We start from the raw sequence: 16,207 nt of genomic DNA, 5'->3' as shown, positions 1-16,207 counted from the left end.
GCTCTTTGAAAATATGTATAATTTTAACCCCGATCATTTGTCTCTCAAAGGAAAAGGGTGGAGTTTGTGGTAAGTACTAGAACTTCCTCTTGTCCTGCCTGCAGGGATGAAGCGTATTGGATGCATACTTAAACTGGGAATACCAGAACCAAGCCAACCTGCAGGAAGAGTTGCAGGACTGCATGCAGAACACGGGGCAGACAGTGGTGGTGTAGCCTGGCACACGACAAGCCCAGCTACCCCTCGCTCCCTCACACAGCCAGCCCCTGCCCCACTCACCAGGTAACAGCACCACCTGGAGAACCTTCCAGAAGCACGGGCTGACTGCTTATGCACGGCCACTTGCTGCGAGGGTTTCAGCCAATCAGGCACGAGCACGCGCTACCTGCACCAGGTGCTGGAGGCACCTGGCAGGGCCCCCACTGCTGAGGGGATAATGGCGGCCATGGGGATAATTGTGGCTGAGGGGGAGCAGGTGATCGTGGACCTCAAGAGTCCCTAACAGCTTTTCACTAACTCCAGGCTTGAAAGGTTTTAGCAGGAGGCACAGTAAACCACAAACCAGATATTTTACTTTAAAGTGTAATCATAAAATCTTTAAAGTTGGGAAAATACCTCTGAGATCATCTGGTCCAACCATCCCCAATGTCACCCGCTAAACTATGTCCCTAAGCACTAGGTCCAATCTTTCCTTAAAAAACAAACAAACAAACAAAAACAAAACAGGGACATATACCATCACCACCCTGGGCAACCCATTCCGATGCCTGACTACTCTTTCTGAGAAGAAATGTCTCCCCTGGTGCAACTTGAGGCCGTTCCCTCTAGTCTATCACTAGTTATCTGCAAGAAGAGGCTGACCCCAAGCTCCCACATTTTCTTTCAGGTAGTTGTAAAGAGACAGTCCTGGGTCTGCAGGGCAGTCCCTGTCGTGCTGTTGTAAGCAGCCAGGTGTCTGATTGCTGTGGCTGAGCAGTGCGCTCCTGTAAGATGACAGACAGCCGGCCAGGCTGCCCTTTGAAACTTAGCACATTTTGGCACAAACGTGTGGAAAAGTGATGTGCTGCCTCAAAGTATTTCATGTCTGCTGAACTAATGTGCATACCAAAAACTGGCACTTGACTAGAGTTCACCTTTTTGAAGCTGAAAATAGCAGTTGGAAATGGAAAGAGAAAAGCATCTGCTGGGCAACAGCACTAACATAAAACACATTAAAATGTTAATCTTGGACAAAGATAGGAAAAAAATATGAGCTCAGAAAATGAGGAGACAATCCACTTTCTGACTCTATTATTCTCCCATTATCAAATCTTACTCTGTTGTTTCCCTCCCCCTGCTCTTGTTTTGTATCACCAAACCACCGAGGAACAATTCCTGGCAACTCTAAATTCAGTGTCAGGTTTTTTTCTTGAAAGAGAAGAAGTGAAACAATACAATAACAAAAGCTGATTGACATTAAATTGTATTTGCAACTACATTACAAGAAATGGAGGGAAAAAGAAAAGAAAAGGTGAGGAAAAGCCAGAAATTAGAATTTTCATAGTGAATACATAAGAAGTTTAGAAAATACAGTAGCAGCACGTATGCCCTAATTGCTATTATATAGTACTGTTCAAAACGAAGATTGAGTGACATGAAATAGGACAAGTCAAGAAAGAAATGTTTGTGGATGAAAAATGGAGTGATCATTCAGTCAAGGGTAATCAATCGTACCTCTGAAAATTTGCTTTTCTGTAGCAGTCAAATACACAGTGAAACCTGAGATCTAAATAGACTAGGAGCATAAAACGAAGTCTTAGTTTACAGATTTCTCTCTTAGAGTCATTTGCTTTTCTTTATCTCAGAATGTTGTATTTCTCAAAAGTTTGCATTTTGGGGCAAACCAGCTGTGTTAGATATGCATGACCATTACAGATAGAAGCAAATGGTTATTTATGTACACAAAATTAATTCTCATGCATATAATTCTAAATTTAAACATTTATTTGAAGAGCTAAATTTGAATACCCACACCGAACACAATCTTCTGGACTTGGGAAAATAGAATATGCATAAAATGTTATGAGTCAGTATTAATGAGATACTCCCAGAGAATATCTGTGTTGCCTTCATGAGATCATCACAAACATCATATGATTGTTTTTCCCCCAACTTTTTTTATGAGAATGGGTGAATTTAAAAACCTCTTAGATTATTTAAGCAGATCTCTGTCTTTGCTGCTCACTATACTGAAAATTAAGCAAAGTTTAGAACACAATAAGGACTGAATCAGTATCTCAGTTTTAATTCTAACATCACGACAATGACAACTACAGAATTCAAATCCACATGTGATGTTGAGTAATCAAGCAAAGCCTGATTTATGTTCTCTGCACAGGATATTATTGATGTAAAACAAATTCTGTTACATATTAATGGATAGACACTACTAATTGCAGAACTATAAAGAATATACAGGCTGTGTGCTACACTACGAACACTTATCAGAAATCTCACTCTATAGAAACAGTATTTTCAGAAATTACCACTGTGTAATATTCTACAAGATTAACTTATTGATCAGAATACCTCTTAAAGATGATTCCTTAATGTATCTTTGACACAATGAATGTTTCAATAGAATGATTTCCTTTTCAGAATTTACTAAACAATGTTTGTAATTAAAATGAGTGAACATGAATTTTAAATATTAACAGTCTGTCTTTGTATTATGTGCCAAAGATGCTAAAAAGGAAATATTTTTTTATTTTTTATTTTTATTTTTTAATTTTATTTTTAAATGCCACAAAGCCATGAAGCTTTCTATTTATTTTCTTCAATATTTTTCAGTCTGGTATCTTTACACTTCAGTCATACAGTACACTAGATAGAAGACATCTCCTCTTTTATATGTGGTCTTTATTTCTATATCATTACGATTGCACACGGATATAGATATTGCTTGTATCTTTTATTATTTTCTTAGTAAGCTTTAGTTGACATCAAATTTTACCCTGGGTTGCATAAAAGCCTGCAAATTCTTTAAGATCAAAGAGAATAATAATTAAAAAATAAAATAAAATTGTGTCCAGAGATGGGAGACCTCCTCCATAATGTATTTTTATTCTTGAGACAGGACAAAAAGCAGCTCATAAGCAAGTTGTAAACAAACCTGAAAACAAATTCCATAATTATTATTTCCTTGTGTTTTGGGAAAAAGACATTATGGCATTCCTCTGGCCAATAATATATTCTTACTAACAAGGACAGTACAACCTTAATGATCTGAAACTCGTTTATCTGGGAGACATAAGATTCAGTCACATAAATGAATTGTGGATAAACTAAGGTCACTGAGCAAAAGATCCTGCAGAGTCTATAAGCTCCACAGGACAGAAACTCTCTCCTGCAGAGCCTTTCTTCTGAGAAACAAGTAAACTCTGCAGGCTCAAACATTTCTGTACGCAATATTTTAAACACACACACACACACACAAAAGCAGATATATTGAAGCAGCCCTGACTGACAACAAACTTTAAGATAACTATATGTTCTGGTTACCACAATTTTCCAGTTATAGCTGTGTTTTGTTTTGTTTTTTTTTTTTTGTTTAATTACAATGCTATTAGTTCATTTCTGAAGATTCCCATTTACATTAAGGATTATTCTTTGTTTTCTCCCACTTGGATAATTCTCAGTTATATTACGCTAAAGGGCAGGGGTCTAGAGTGAAATTTAGTATGCAATGTTAAATTTACAAGGTAAATTTAAAAGGTAAAAAGAGGCAAAGATAAGTTACAGATTCAGACCTGTTCTGTATTCTCTATTGACTTCTCTGTGTGTTTGGTGGTTTTTATGAGTGGTAAGAAACAGGCAGATCACCTGTGACAACAGACAGAAAATATCAGTAGCAACTGTATATGAATGAAAATTCTTAGCAAAATAAGAAGTATACTACATGAGGATATTATAAAAAAAATTAAAAAATGTAATATTCTAATAAGAATTTTTTATCTATGATTTCAAAGTATTTACTTTTTAGTGGAAATAAGAGAATTTTCCTGCAGGGGATATCTGAATGTAGTGCCATCTACTATTCTAATACCCTATAATAACCAAGATAAGTGAGATTTAACAACTCTGCAGGACTAGATTTTATATCCTGCTTGGAAATTATAAAGTACAGTAGCAGTCAGCCCTCTTCTTTTCCTGTGGTTCCCGTGAAAGAGTTGTGATGTTTATTACACACTGAGCCTTCTTACACCAACACAATACGTATCTGATATTGTTGACGATACATTTTAAGAATTCATGGGTACTGAAAACATAAAGGTTATTTCTGGATAGATTTAAATCCGAAGATGGAATGGGAAATAAGAAAAAACAATTAAAGATGTTTTGTACCCATAGATTGATTAAGACTGGCTAAAACAGGTAGCAAATATTTCAAGTAAAATTGAAATTAATTAGATTTTTTTTGGCATTTGTTTATTTATACTGAAAAATTCTTCTCTCCTCACAGCTGACCTCTTGATTCTCATAAGTAGAGGAAAACTCTCCCACACAGATACTATTTCTAATATGCATTTAAAAATATAGATGATTGTAGCGTGTTGCAGAGGAAGCTAAAGCAATCTGGTGAATTTCAGCACATCTGCCCAGCTATCCAGCTGCCACCTTCTTAGTGAGCGCAGGAAGCAGGCACGGCTTTGTCCCCACTCCTCCCAACTGAAATGATTCCACATGACAGCTGTGGGGTCTATTTGTTCATGTTAGTGCATGGAGGGGACAAGAAACACAAAAGGAAAGGTGGAACACCCTGGCAGTGGCAGAAGTGAGGGGGAGATTGGAGTGAGCAGAATGAAAGCTTAGCTAGGGTAGTCCGACATTAGCAAGGCATAAATAGGGACTGGAGCATTAGCAAGGCATAAATAGGCCTGGAGGCAGAGCTCATATAGAGGTGGACTGGACCAGGCTGTTTGGGAGTTTGGGGATGGGAATAAATAATTGCTGCGCAAAGCATCAGACGATGCTGGAGATTTTGTAGAAGATCAAACCTGACAGAGTTCTACATGCTTTTGGATGAGCACTGCTCTTCATGCACACATACATATGTATCTGCAGGTGTCAACAGACATATCTATATTGCAATTCTTTTTTTTTTTTTTTTTTTTTTTTTTTTTTTTTTTAATGACAGTAATTCTTTGGTCAGTCTTCCCTTAATTTTTGAAACCCTGCTGCAGAATTCACTACAACTTTATCTCTATCAAGGAAGAGCTCAGTCTGCCACATTTTATCTGAAAATCTGTAATTCTGCATAGAAACTACTGGTATGGAAATAGCCTTAGTTTTACCACAACTCTTAATACTGGCAAAGCTAAATATTGGTATTAAATGCTACTTTTATCATTCTGTAATGTTACATATGATTTGTTAGTAAGGGAAAAACTGAGAAAAACAAAACTTGGATTGATTGTTAATTTATTTGCAAATAAATGGAGAAAATATACTACCTACTTTTCAGAATATTTAAGTAACAATGCTAAGAGGTGTTAAAAAATAGGAAGATATTAAAGCTTCACCTGTTCTAAAAATAGCAGCAACAACAACAATGAACTATAAAAAAATGTATCCTGAGACAGTGTAAACCAGTGCTGTCCAGCATCAGCTAACTCTCTAGGATGAAATCAGAAGGAGTTTTTCCCTGTTTATTTTAATGGATCTGTGATTTTACTCCTTTTTCCTAGCAGTTGCTTTTGAAATTGCTACTTGCATACATTTAATTTTCTTTAAGTAGCACAGTATTTACCACAGCTGCATGTAGTAGCGTGAGCTGCACTCTTCAGATCAGGGCTGCATCTGCAGTTAATTCGCTGGTGACACACAATCATATTGTGGCACAGTAGAGCTAACAATCTCACCAATATGGCTTCTCACTGAGAAACAGTCCTGTAATGCCCTATAGGCATATTGCTCTTCTTCAGGCACTGGTAGAAGAAAATGATAACATTTCTACTCGGTCACTTTCAAATCTAGTGAAAAGCAAGTGCATTTGGACAGAAAGCCATTACAGAGTGCTGTAGAGAGACACACTTGTCTTGGTCCTTGTAAGTTTTAAAAGTGGTTTTCAGGAGAAGGGATTACAGGCAAAAAGCCTGAATATGAATATAGGTTACCTCTAACCCCAGAGTTGAATATAGGTTATTGCTATTTTAGAAATTGTTTACTTGAAGACTGAGCAGCTCTGTCAAAGTTACTGAATATATTTATAGTCTTTCCCTGTCCCATCAGATCTTGCAAATTTTATTTTCACTTTATGTCTAAGAGTCTGCTGAAAGTGACTCTGGATAGTGGGTTTCCTCCCTGTTTGCATCTGAAAAATGATGTGTGCTGTGCTGAGACAACAACACTGAGCAATTACAGTAACGACCCAATGCTTGAAAAGTTTTGTTACTGTCACCTGAGTTGGGAACTGCTTGAGATCAAAATACAAGTGTCTACATTTATGCAAAGTTTCACTTTGAATAGAAGTTTAAAATAAATTGATCACATATCAAAATCAGTGGTGCTTCCTGTAGTCAGACAAAACAGCTGAGTGGAAAGATATACCAACTAGGAAATGTGTTTTGCAGAACTTCAGGTTATGATATCTAGATCAGAAATGATGAACTGTAAGGATCCCTACAAGGCTTTGTACTGCCAGAGATTTGCGCAGGTGCTGACAATGCTTTACAAAATTAATTTGCTACTGGCCTCTGGAACAATTTGTTGTAGATGACCTTTACTGCTAAAGATGAAGACAAAGAAAGGACAGGAGATAAAGATGTGGAAATCAAAACTAAGGTCAAATGAAACTTGCTGAGCATTAGACTTTCAGGTCAGTGATAGGCCGGGAGTTGTTTTATAGATAACATTATATAACCACATGAGTCTGTGTATGGAATTAGATGGGCCTAGTAATTGTTCTAGCATTTGTCCTGCAAATTGGTTAACACGGTTGCTAAAGCAAATTTACATGTAATGTAAAGTTATGTAAAAAGATCATCATTTTTGTACAGTGTTTCTGTTTAAACTCAAACATGCAAGAGGTTATTAGATATATTGAAATTTTCCCTTTTACCTGCCTGGTAAATTGTCAAATTTACATGCATGTAAATTGTCAAATGTAAGGGGACTGGCACTCATTTCTAACAGTGTTTAATCATCCGCAGTAAGAGCAATATAATAATAATATAGATTATTTGCCTTTTTTTTTTTTTTTTAGTCATGGGTCACTTGAGTTAATTTTAAAACTGTATATTAAAGTCAAGGTTTATTCACAAGGTTTATTCACAACTAATTAGGCATTAGAAAAAAAAAAAACAAAAAAAAAACAAAAAAAAAAACACACAAAACCAAACAAATACAGATGGGTATGCACTGAGTTAATCATGTTTAAATAATCCCTTGCAGGTGAATGGGAACAGGCTGAATAAAACTTTAAAACTAACTCTCCGTAAAGGTGTACTCTCAGCTTCTCAGCATTGCACATTATTATATCTCAGTCAAAACAAAAATTTCGCCAAGCTTTTTGCTATTGCACGGGTGAATCAGGTTAATTTTTAGAAACAATAGCAAATTTTCTGGCATTTAAAAAAAAAAAAATATTTGGGTGTGGATCGTACTCCAGCAACTTCTGGTATAGCAATTTATGTTCAAGACCATGAGGGAAAACAGATTAAGAAAGCATTTTGTATATTAATATATATATCAATATATATATATATATGTATATTGATATATATTGATATATATACATATATTTGTATATATGTATTTTATATTTGTATATAAAAAAGAACATCCTACATATTATTTCATCACTAGTAGCTTTACTCATTAAGATGAAGCAGGTAAATTTCTACCTGTGGCTAAAACAACTTAAACCAGAAGTCTATTATATATGTATTTGACTTTGTAAGAAACAAGCTTTAGACTGCATTTGTCTTTTTTATCTCCATTAAACAGCAGTAGATGTATGAACAGAATCTAGAATCCTCCCCCACCAGAAAACAAACAAACCAACCAGCTTTTTCTACATAGAAAAATACCTACACATTTTGCACTAGTTTTAATGTAACTGTATGTTAAAAAAAAAAAAAAAAGTAATAACGAAAAAAAGCCCTCAAATTTACAAGACAAGGAATTTTACTTTTATTATGTGTTCAGTTATTGCTTTAATAGTCTCAGACTTTAGTGGCTGAATAGAATATGATTAATAAGGTATAACTGAAGTTCCCTCATCTGTTAAACCTATCTGCTTCTTTGCTGCCTATCAGAAGAAAATATTTTCAGTGATGGTCATGAAATTTAATCCTTTTTCTTCCTATCCTCTGAAATCTCGCTTAGAAGGCAATAGAGGGCAATAGTCTGTTATTACTACAATGCTGAATACACTATACAACTGTACATACTCTCTCTTAAGAGACTTTCATTGATAAATTAATAGTAATTAATAATAATGCATTGCTCTGTCTGCAAATATCTAGGGATATTTAACTATAATGTTGCATACATTTCTGTTGGCCTATAACTGAATACTCTTTGACATCTAAATACCAGAATTAACTGATCATTTTTGGTAGAAACATGTTAATATAATTGCTGGAAGTACCAGCATATAATAAAATGAGTTTCAGATGTTCATCTTACTGAATTAAGGAATTAAAGTTTAGTGTGAAAAACAGAGGAGACCTGAAAACTTTGCCCCACAGACCAGAAATTACCCTAGGTAGTTTACTCTAAGTAATTTCTGCTTTGGGCCAAACACATCAGTTTTCTAGCACACAGATCAAGAAGGAAATCCACTCTGCTTCTTCTCAAGTGCATCAGATGTACTGCCTGTCCTCTGCCCAGATTCTATATCTGAGACTTTCCCTAAAGTACAATTATCATGACGTGAAATTCCTACAACAATGCTAAAAAATTTGACAAAGGTATAAAATGAGTTTAAATATTTCAAGAACATGAAATTACATACCAAATGAAAAAGATTAGGGTGGCATAGAGATTTGAAAATATGGATAAGGATACACTATTATGTCAATCTTGTGTGGTATATTAACATTTTCTGAGAAACCAGAGGAAATTATGAAATATGATTTGTAGTTTATACAGATGTAGAAATGACCCTTGCTATGACAGATCAAAAATAAAGCAAGTTTCATCCACAATCAAAGTTAAAATACAATGGAGCTTATTTTAATGTATCAGCATATTTTTCTAACCTTATAAATGCTATCTAGAGGTTTTGTTTTTTTTTCTCCCCTAGAGAAGGGACTATTGCAAATTAGGAATGTATTTTGTAAGAAATAAAATTTGATTTGCTAGAAGGCAAGCTAATCCTGAATTGATGCCTTGCATTATAAAATAAAAGTCTAGCAGTTTTCTGTGGTGAACATTAGGTAGCCACTTAATAACAACAACAACGTCTGCTTTCCTTTTTTTTAAAAAAAAAAAAACAAAAAAAAAACAACGACCATTTAGAGAAATGTCAGGAAGGAAAGATAAACATTTCTGTATAAGATAGACATGTGCTAACCTGTGAAAGATAATTTGAGTAGTCAGCAAATCCCTACTGGCACAAACATGAGGATACACTGGCCAGAAAAATCCGTCTGGTTTTCAGTATGTATAACACTTCTCTTATCAGGGAAATAAAAGTGTCTCTCACTAAAATCTTAGCTGTCACATTAGCATTATATCAGTGCCTGCTAGCAACCATGGTAAAAGACTGTTAAAGGTTTCCATTGTAAATACTATTTTTCTGAGAACTTCCACAACACTATAAAAAGTGACTCTGGGCAACAATACAGTGTATTATGTATCTGTTAGACCACATGTCTTCAGGCACTTATTTCTTAATTCCTCTACTTAGATAGATCTAAATGCTAATCTTGAAAAGCAAAGCTTAAGTGAAAGGGATGGGACAGAACCCTCAAGTCCTTGAGCACCAGGTACACAATGTGCAATTTGTGATCTGATCCCTCTTGCTGGGATGCAAGCCAGAATATGTAGTATCTCTGAATTCAAATTCCTTTGAATTCAGTTGATTTAAGCAAACCATAGTTTAAAGACAGTGTTTATTTGGATTCATAGCTGATTTCATATACTTCAGTAAGAAAACTCTTCATGAGTACTCCTCCATGGTCATTTCTCCAGCTTTCTTTCATGTTCAAGAACAAGAACAAGCTATACTACTGAGAAACTAATCTAACTGAAATATTAACTGAAAGGGGAACAAGACTGAAGGCCTTAAAAAATCATAAAGAAGCTGGAAGAAAAAAAACACCAATAAGACAAGTGTATATGGACTAAGATCCAAAAATGATGATGTCTGGAAACAGGGCAATATATAACACGGAATGTGGAACAAAGAAAGAAGAGAAAAGGGAAATAGAAAAAGGGAAAAGACAAAGAAGAAATGGGAAATTGCATGGCAAATATTAAAAAAAAATATATATTAAAAACAGAGAAGGAATAACCTACTGTCTATCCAAACTCGTCCAAACCAGGAGGGTAGAAGTGAGACTAATCTGTTCTTTGACTGGTATTGCCAAATAAGCAGACATTAAAAATCTCATTTAGTATGTCCCCAAAGTACATGCCAAACACAAATAATAACATTGTTCCTAAAGACTGAAATTTTTTTCCAGACTGAATTGAAATGCCATTTCATTGAATTTGCCATTGAACTTTTTAAACATTTTTGCCAGCTCTGTAGACAATTAGAAACACAGAATTAATACTTCACAACAAAGGGCAAAATAGTGATCATAGTTTACTTTTTGTTGTTTAAAAAAAAAATGAAATATATCATCAAAAAAAACACAAAAAACACACACAACAAAACAGACAACATTAACCATCTGTGTGCATTAGTAACTATTGGTGTTGCTTCTGCAAGTATTTTGAATCAGCATCTTGCTTTCATTTCCACCCAAGCTGTTGGAGTTCAGTAGCTCAGTATCTCTGCACACAGGATCATAAATCAGTACGAGTAACTAATAACCATTAAAAAAAGACAGGGAAAAAAAAAAAAAAAAAAAAAAAAAAAAAAAAAAACAAAGAAAGGAAAAGGGAAAAAGGAAAAAGAAGATTTCTATTGGCATAGTATGCAGCAATATTAAGGTGGACAAGACTGTGCTCAGCTAAGTATCACTAGGCTGTAAGAAATAATTGGTAGTAGCCTTCCAAAGAGCCCTAAGTATGGCTGAAGAAAAGTGCACTTTTTTAGTTTAATGCTTTGGTCTCATCTACATAGAAGCAGGAAGCAAGTGACTGGATGGATGAATTTTGCCTGAGAAAGGGAGAAGGACACTTCAACGCTAACAAGACAGAGAAGATTTTCATGAAAGAAGAGGACAAAAATTTCATTAACATTTCACAAGTGGCAAATGCTTAGCTCAATAAGAAGCAATACCTCCAGTGAGCAAGCCGGTCTACTTTAATCTGTCATATCGCCACCCTGGAATTTATTTCCATTATTTCTCAGTAATTAATATATATGATATAGATGAAATTCATCTTGAATTTCTGTGTATACATTTATGCAACTTAAAAACACAATAAAGACTAAGGAGCAGAACAAATGCCTTACAAATGCATTAATCATAAAAAGGACATTTAAAAAAGAAAGTAGGGAGATTTAGCATCGACTGTACCAAAATATATATATATATTTTTTCTCTTTTATTTTTCCTGAAGTAACCAAGAACTGCTTCTAAATTTAGGGCAGTTCCAATTAGTTTCCCACTCTATCTCTCATATTAATAACAATTTCATAACTGTTAAAAGGTATTCTATTTTATCCACTATTCTATTCCAAAACTTAATTCAATTCAGTGTGAAAATTAACTAAGAATACCTAGCATACATATAATCTATAAAGCTCAGCAGTTTTAAAGGGAACACTAATTCCATTCTTCCCATTTTAAGAAAGGAAACAATAAAGAAACACAGAGGTTAAGTGATTTGCCCAAGGTCAAATATATCAACAGAAGAGAAGTCAGAAGTTCATAGATTAGTGGACTTTGTATTAATTAGCATTACATTGACGTATTTTGTAAAACTGCAGGTAAAGATTGCTTGCTGTGTAATAATGTATCCTAATAACTCTCTGTGGGAATATCCGCTTGAAGGAATAGTAACAAATCATTAGAATAAGGTAGTGTTCTCTGAAGAGTTGTTAGACAATTCACAGGTGGAACAGCTTATTGACTTGTGGTGGTGCATTCTCCTCACCTAGAATTGCAAAGGTACGGTGAGCAAGAGGATGTAAAATACAGTGCAAATACATATAAATAAGAAGTTCAATCCAAGCTGTAAAAAAACACAGTCTTTGAGATTGATGTGCATATTAAGCAAGTTAGTATAAACTATAAAGATCTCAAGAGTGGATCTTTAATAAATATAATGTACTTAGCAAGAGTAAAGGCAATTTGGCGTTTGTAAAGGCAATATCTGCTTTGGAGACCTACAGAAATACTTCGTTTTGTTGAACAGACATATGAATGCAAGTGATTTGGTTGGCTGGAGTTACTCATCTGGAGTTTACCTTGGATTGGCGAAAGGTGTTTGCTAAAGTTTCTCAACAAAGGCTATTAAAAATCAACAATAAGGGGGTACAAATGAAGGCATGTGGAAGAGATGGCTTTAAGGCTAGAGAGTAGGAATAATTGTCCAGTTCCTGCAAACAAGAAACATTGCCACAGGACTTTTGCAAAGTCCAGTGTTGGATCAACATTCAAGTGCTGGTTCAACGTTCATAAATGCCTGGGAAAGGGAATGAAAGTTGGAGAGATATGTTTCTTGTCACGGAGTTGTTGGGGAAGCAAGGACAGAGACAGACAGTAAGAATTTCAGAAACAACTTACAAGACTGAGTGACAAGGCAATACAATAGCAGATTAAATACCATGTAAATAAATGTAAAGTGATACCCAAGGTGGAAGAAAAAAAAAAAAAAAAAAAAAAACACAACAAAAAACATATGTTCATACATTGCCTACAACACTGTGGCTTGGAGTTTTTAAGTACCGTGCAGAAATGAGCCAATAGTTCCATAAGAGTTCAACATCAGTAGTCAGTAAGAAACTGAGAAGAAATGCAGGAGAAATCATTCTGAAATGATATAAACCTTAAGAACCTGTCACACTTTGAAACCCACCATCTAGCTTACAAGTCAAGAGTAGTATACTTCTCTTGACAAGATCTCCTAGGAGGGATATAGTTGATGCTCACAAATCAGTGGTGGCATAGACGGAATGGATAGACATTGACTGCTTTCTGTTCTTCCAGTTCAAAACAATCTAATACAATGCAGATTCATGTGAAGCTAGACAAAACTGTATTAAAGACTGGTTCTTTATGCACACATTGAAGAGTGAAGCAGACCTGTTCAACTTACTGTCAAAGGACACCTGTGAAGTTTACACAGGTTTATGGGAATAGATTTGTGGAAGAGAAAACCAACAAAATCCTAATCTCTTATAAACAACCTTGATCTGATGGAATTTCTTCAGCTAAAACTGTTGGAGGCTGGGAGAGTGTCTGGAGAAGTATCATGTAATTCTTACTCTTCCTGTTTTCTAGAAATACACTTATCACTGCCCAGAGACAGGATGCATAGCCAGATGACTCTTGGCAGTTATTTTGCTACATGTTTACTACTCATTATTTTTGTGCAGCTCTGTGACCCAGGCATGGACGCTGTCCAGGCATCTAGGTTTTCTTGATGAGTGATATATGGGAAATACTTGTTCCTCAGTTTTGGGTTCCTCTTGGAGGGTATAAGGGAAGAATGATCATAAAATATAGGTGTTGAATTACTTCACTTATAAACAGACACCTCCTTTACTGGATAAAGTATGAAGAGTCAGTTTTTTTTATTATTATTATTATTATTATTATTATTTTTTGAGGATTGTTAGATGCTTTTTGCACTATCATGGCCATGCAGAATCTTGCTTCACATGCTAAATTATACGTGGATCAGGAGACAAGTGCAAACATGGAATCTCTGTGAAAAGTTAACAAGAGTCTCCCAATGTGAATTGCCCTTTGCCATTGCAAAATACCTCTTGGCAACAATCAGAATACCAATCAGATCAAACACAACCTGCTCTAAAGCTTTTCAAATGAAACAACATGGCTTTATAATAGTGTTGAGTAGTAACACTTATTTAATATGTACATTAATTATTGCTGAATTACAATGGAGTTCCTAAAAAGATGTATAACGTTCACATTAATACTAAATGAATTCATTATGATCAGTGTAATTACAATGAATACTAACTAAATTAATGGCAGTTAGACAAGTTAGAAAAAGTGTCACCCATTTACTTGACATGTTCCAGCCTGAATTTATTTTGGCGTTGCATGTATAATAGTAGTGTGAATAATAAACCAGTGTGTTTAGCAGTTTTTTAGTATCATTGAACAACTAATTATTTTACTGTATGTTGTTTTATAAGCGTATATATACATATATATATATATATATATATACATATACACACACACACACAAAACACATCTGTATTATCTGAAATGCATAAAGATAGTGAAGCTTCAAGTCAGTCCTATGCTTCTGCTTGGATTTAGCTCCAGGCACTGTATATACAGATGAAGTCCTAGATGCATATGCAGAAAAATAGGTAATCAGGAATTAGACTATGTGCTGCTCTACCCCAGTTCTGCTCTCCAGTATTCATTCTGTTGTGGGCTCTACAGATCATCCAATAGAATACAGAATGTCCAGGCAGAGCCTGATGTCAGGTGGTATGTTTAGCATGTTTCTGCATTTATATTTCTTGACCTGTTGGCCTAAGCCTCACATAAGCTATTCTTGCCTATGGCAAAATAAATTTTTCCTGGGGATTCTATCTGTAGCCACATGCCAGATGTCTCATGGGCTCTTACAGAGCAATTGCGCACCAGTTTTCAAGGAAGTAGTACTGGAACCCATTTTTGTCTATAGAAACAGCAAAGAAATGAAATTTTAGCAATTTGGGGAAAATAAAATAAAATGTGAAACCTAATTTGAGAGGAGGAATAAAAAGAGTTACTTACAATGCACTTTTCAATCAAAGGAATGTAATTTTGCTGCCATCTGTAAGAGCAAACAAAACAAAAGAAATATGATTTCACAAAGCTCACAGAAATAAGGAAATTTTACATACAACTCTACAGAGTATAATTAGATGTTACATTACTATTAGGCTAATAAAATATTGGCATATTTTTTCTTCCACTACTCTGATGCATGGGTAACGTCATCAGCTGGATACATTCCTTTGCATTCTGTTATCTTACACGGCATAAACTGAAAAAATCATTCATTACTTTGTCAATGGAAGAGGGAATGGTGGATTAGTAGGGCAAATGAGGACTGAAAAAGCTGCCAAACACTTAACAAACCATCAAAAATAGCTTTAGTCTTTGTTCACTTAACAGAAGATACAAAGAAAAATCCTATCACCCTTTAACTTTTCTTGTACTTTTTTGCATTGTATTTCAGAGGAAGATGAACTGTAGCCTTCTGGCAATCACTAATGCGGTGTTTGTATTCCGTGTTGAGATTATCCACTTGGGTGCTGCACTGAAGCTGCATGGGCTATTTTGACACTGCATCCAGATGCTCCAATTTTGCTTCAGTGACTCAGAGCACAGCCAAAATGCCTTAAAGCAATGTTCAAAGGGTTAGGTCTTGATGAACCATTAAAGTACTCAGAAGTGTTTCTAAACATCTCTGGAGCTGAAGTGACTTAAGTGGCCTTGGTGTGACACAAAGGCAAGGAATAATTAATAGAAAGATTAAGTCCTGCTATAGGTAGCTGTGCTTCAGGTGATTGTCGATTTTACCTTATTTTTTGTAAAAAATAAAGAATAAATTGAAAGTACAAAAGAGAACGCCTTGATTTTACTGGCAGCATATCAATTCTACAAAGAACAAATCTTTTGTCTGCTTTGCATAAGCCAAATGGAAAGATCTAGTGAGAAATATTTGATTAAAAGTTGCACTTGTCATATTTACTGCGTTGAGACCTAATCAATTTTCTGTTTCATCAGGAATACAAAACCAGACTTTTATTTTTATTTTTTTTCTCTGAATGAAGGGACCTCCTGTACAATCTAAGTATAGTTTGATCCAAAATATGTATTGACATAGTTGAGTGGTACATATC

General features: G+C 35.1%; 1 protein-coding gene across 23 annotated transcripts in view; it reads right to left on the bottom strand.

Moving 5' to 3' along the window:
* Positions 1-16,207, bottom strand: part of TENM3 (teneurin transmembrane protein 3) — a 1,325,064-nt gene that overhangs the window by 848,843 nt on the left and 460,014 nt on the right. For 20 of the 23 annotated variants that reach the window (XM_068681265.1, XM_068681272.1, XM_068681274.1 and 17 more), the window contains exon 5: positions 15,093-15,132. The exons of the other annotated variants lie outside the window; for them this stretch is intronic. The gene's annotated coding sequence lies outside the window, so the exon portion shown is untranslated. The remainder of the gene's footprint in view (positions 1-15,092; positions 15,133-16,207) is intronic. 23 annotated transcript variants of the gene reach the window in all.

The sequence above is a fragment of the Anas acuta genome, chromosome 4 (assembly GCF_963932015.1).
Source record: "Anas acuta chromosome 4, bAnaAcu1.1, whole genome shotgun sequence".
Taxonomy (NCBI): Eukaryota; Metazoa; Chordata; class Aves; order Anseriformes; family Anatidae; genus Anas; species Anas acuta.
The sequence above is the reverse complement of the archived record's forward strand: the minus strand, read 5'-3'. Positions and strand labels throughout refer to the sequence as shown.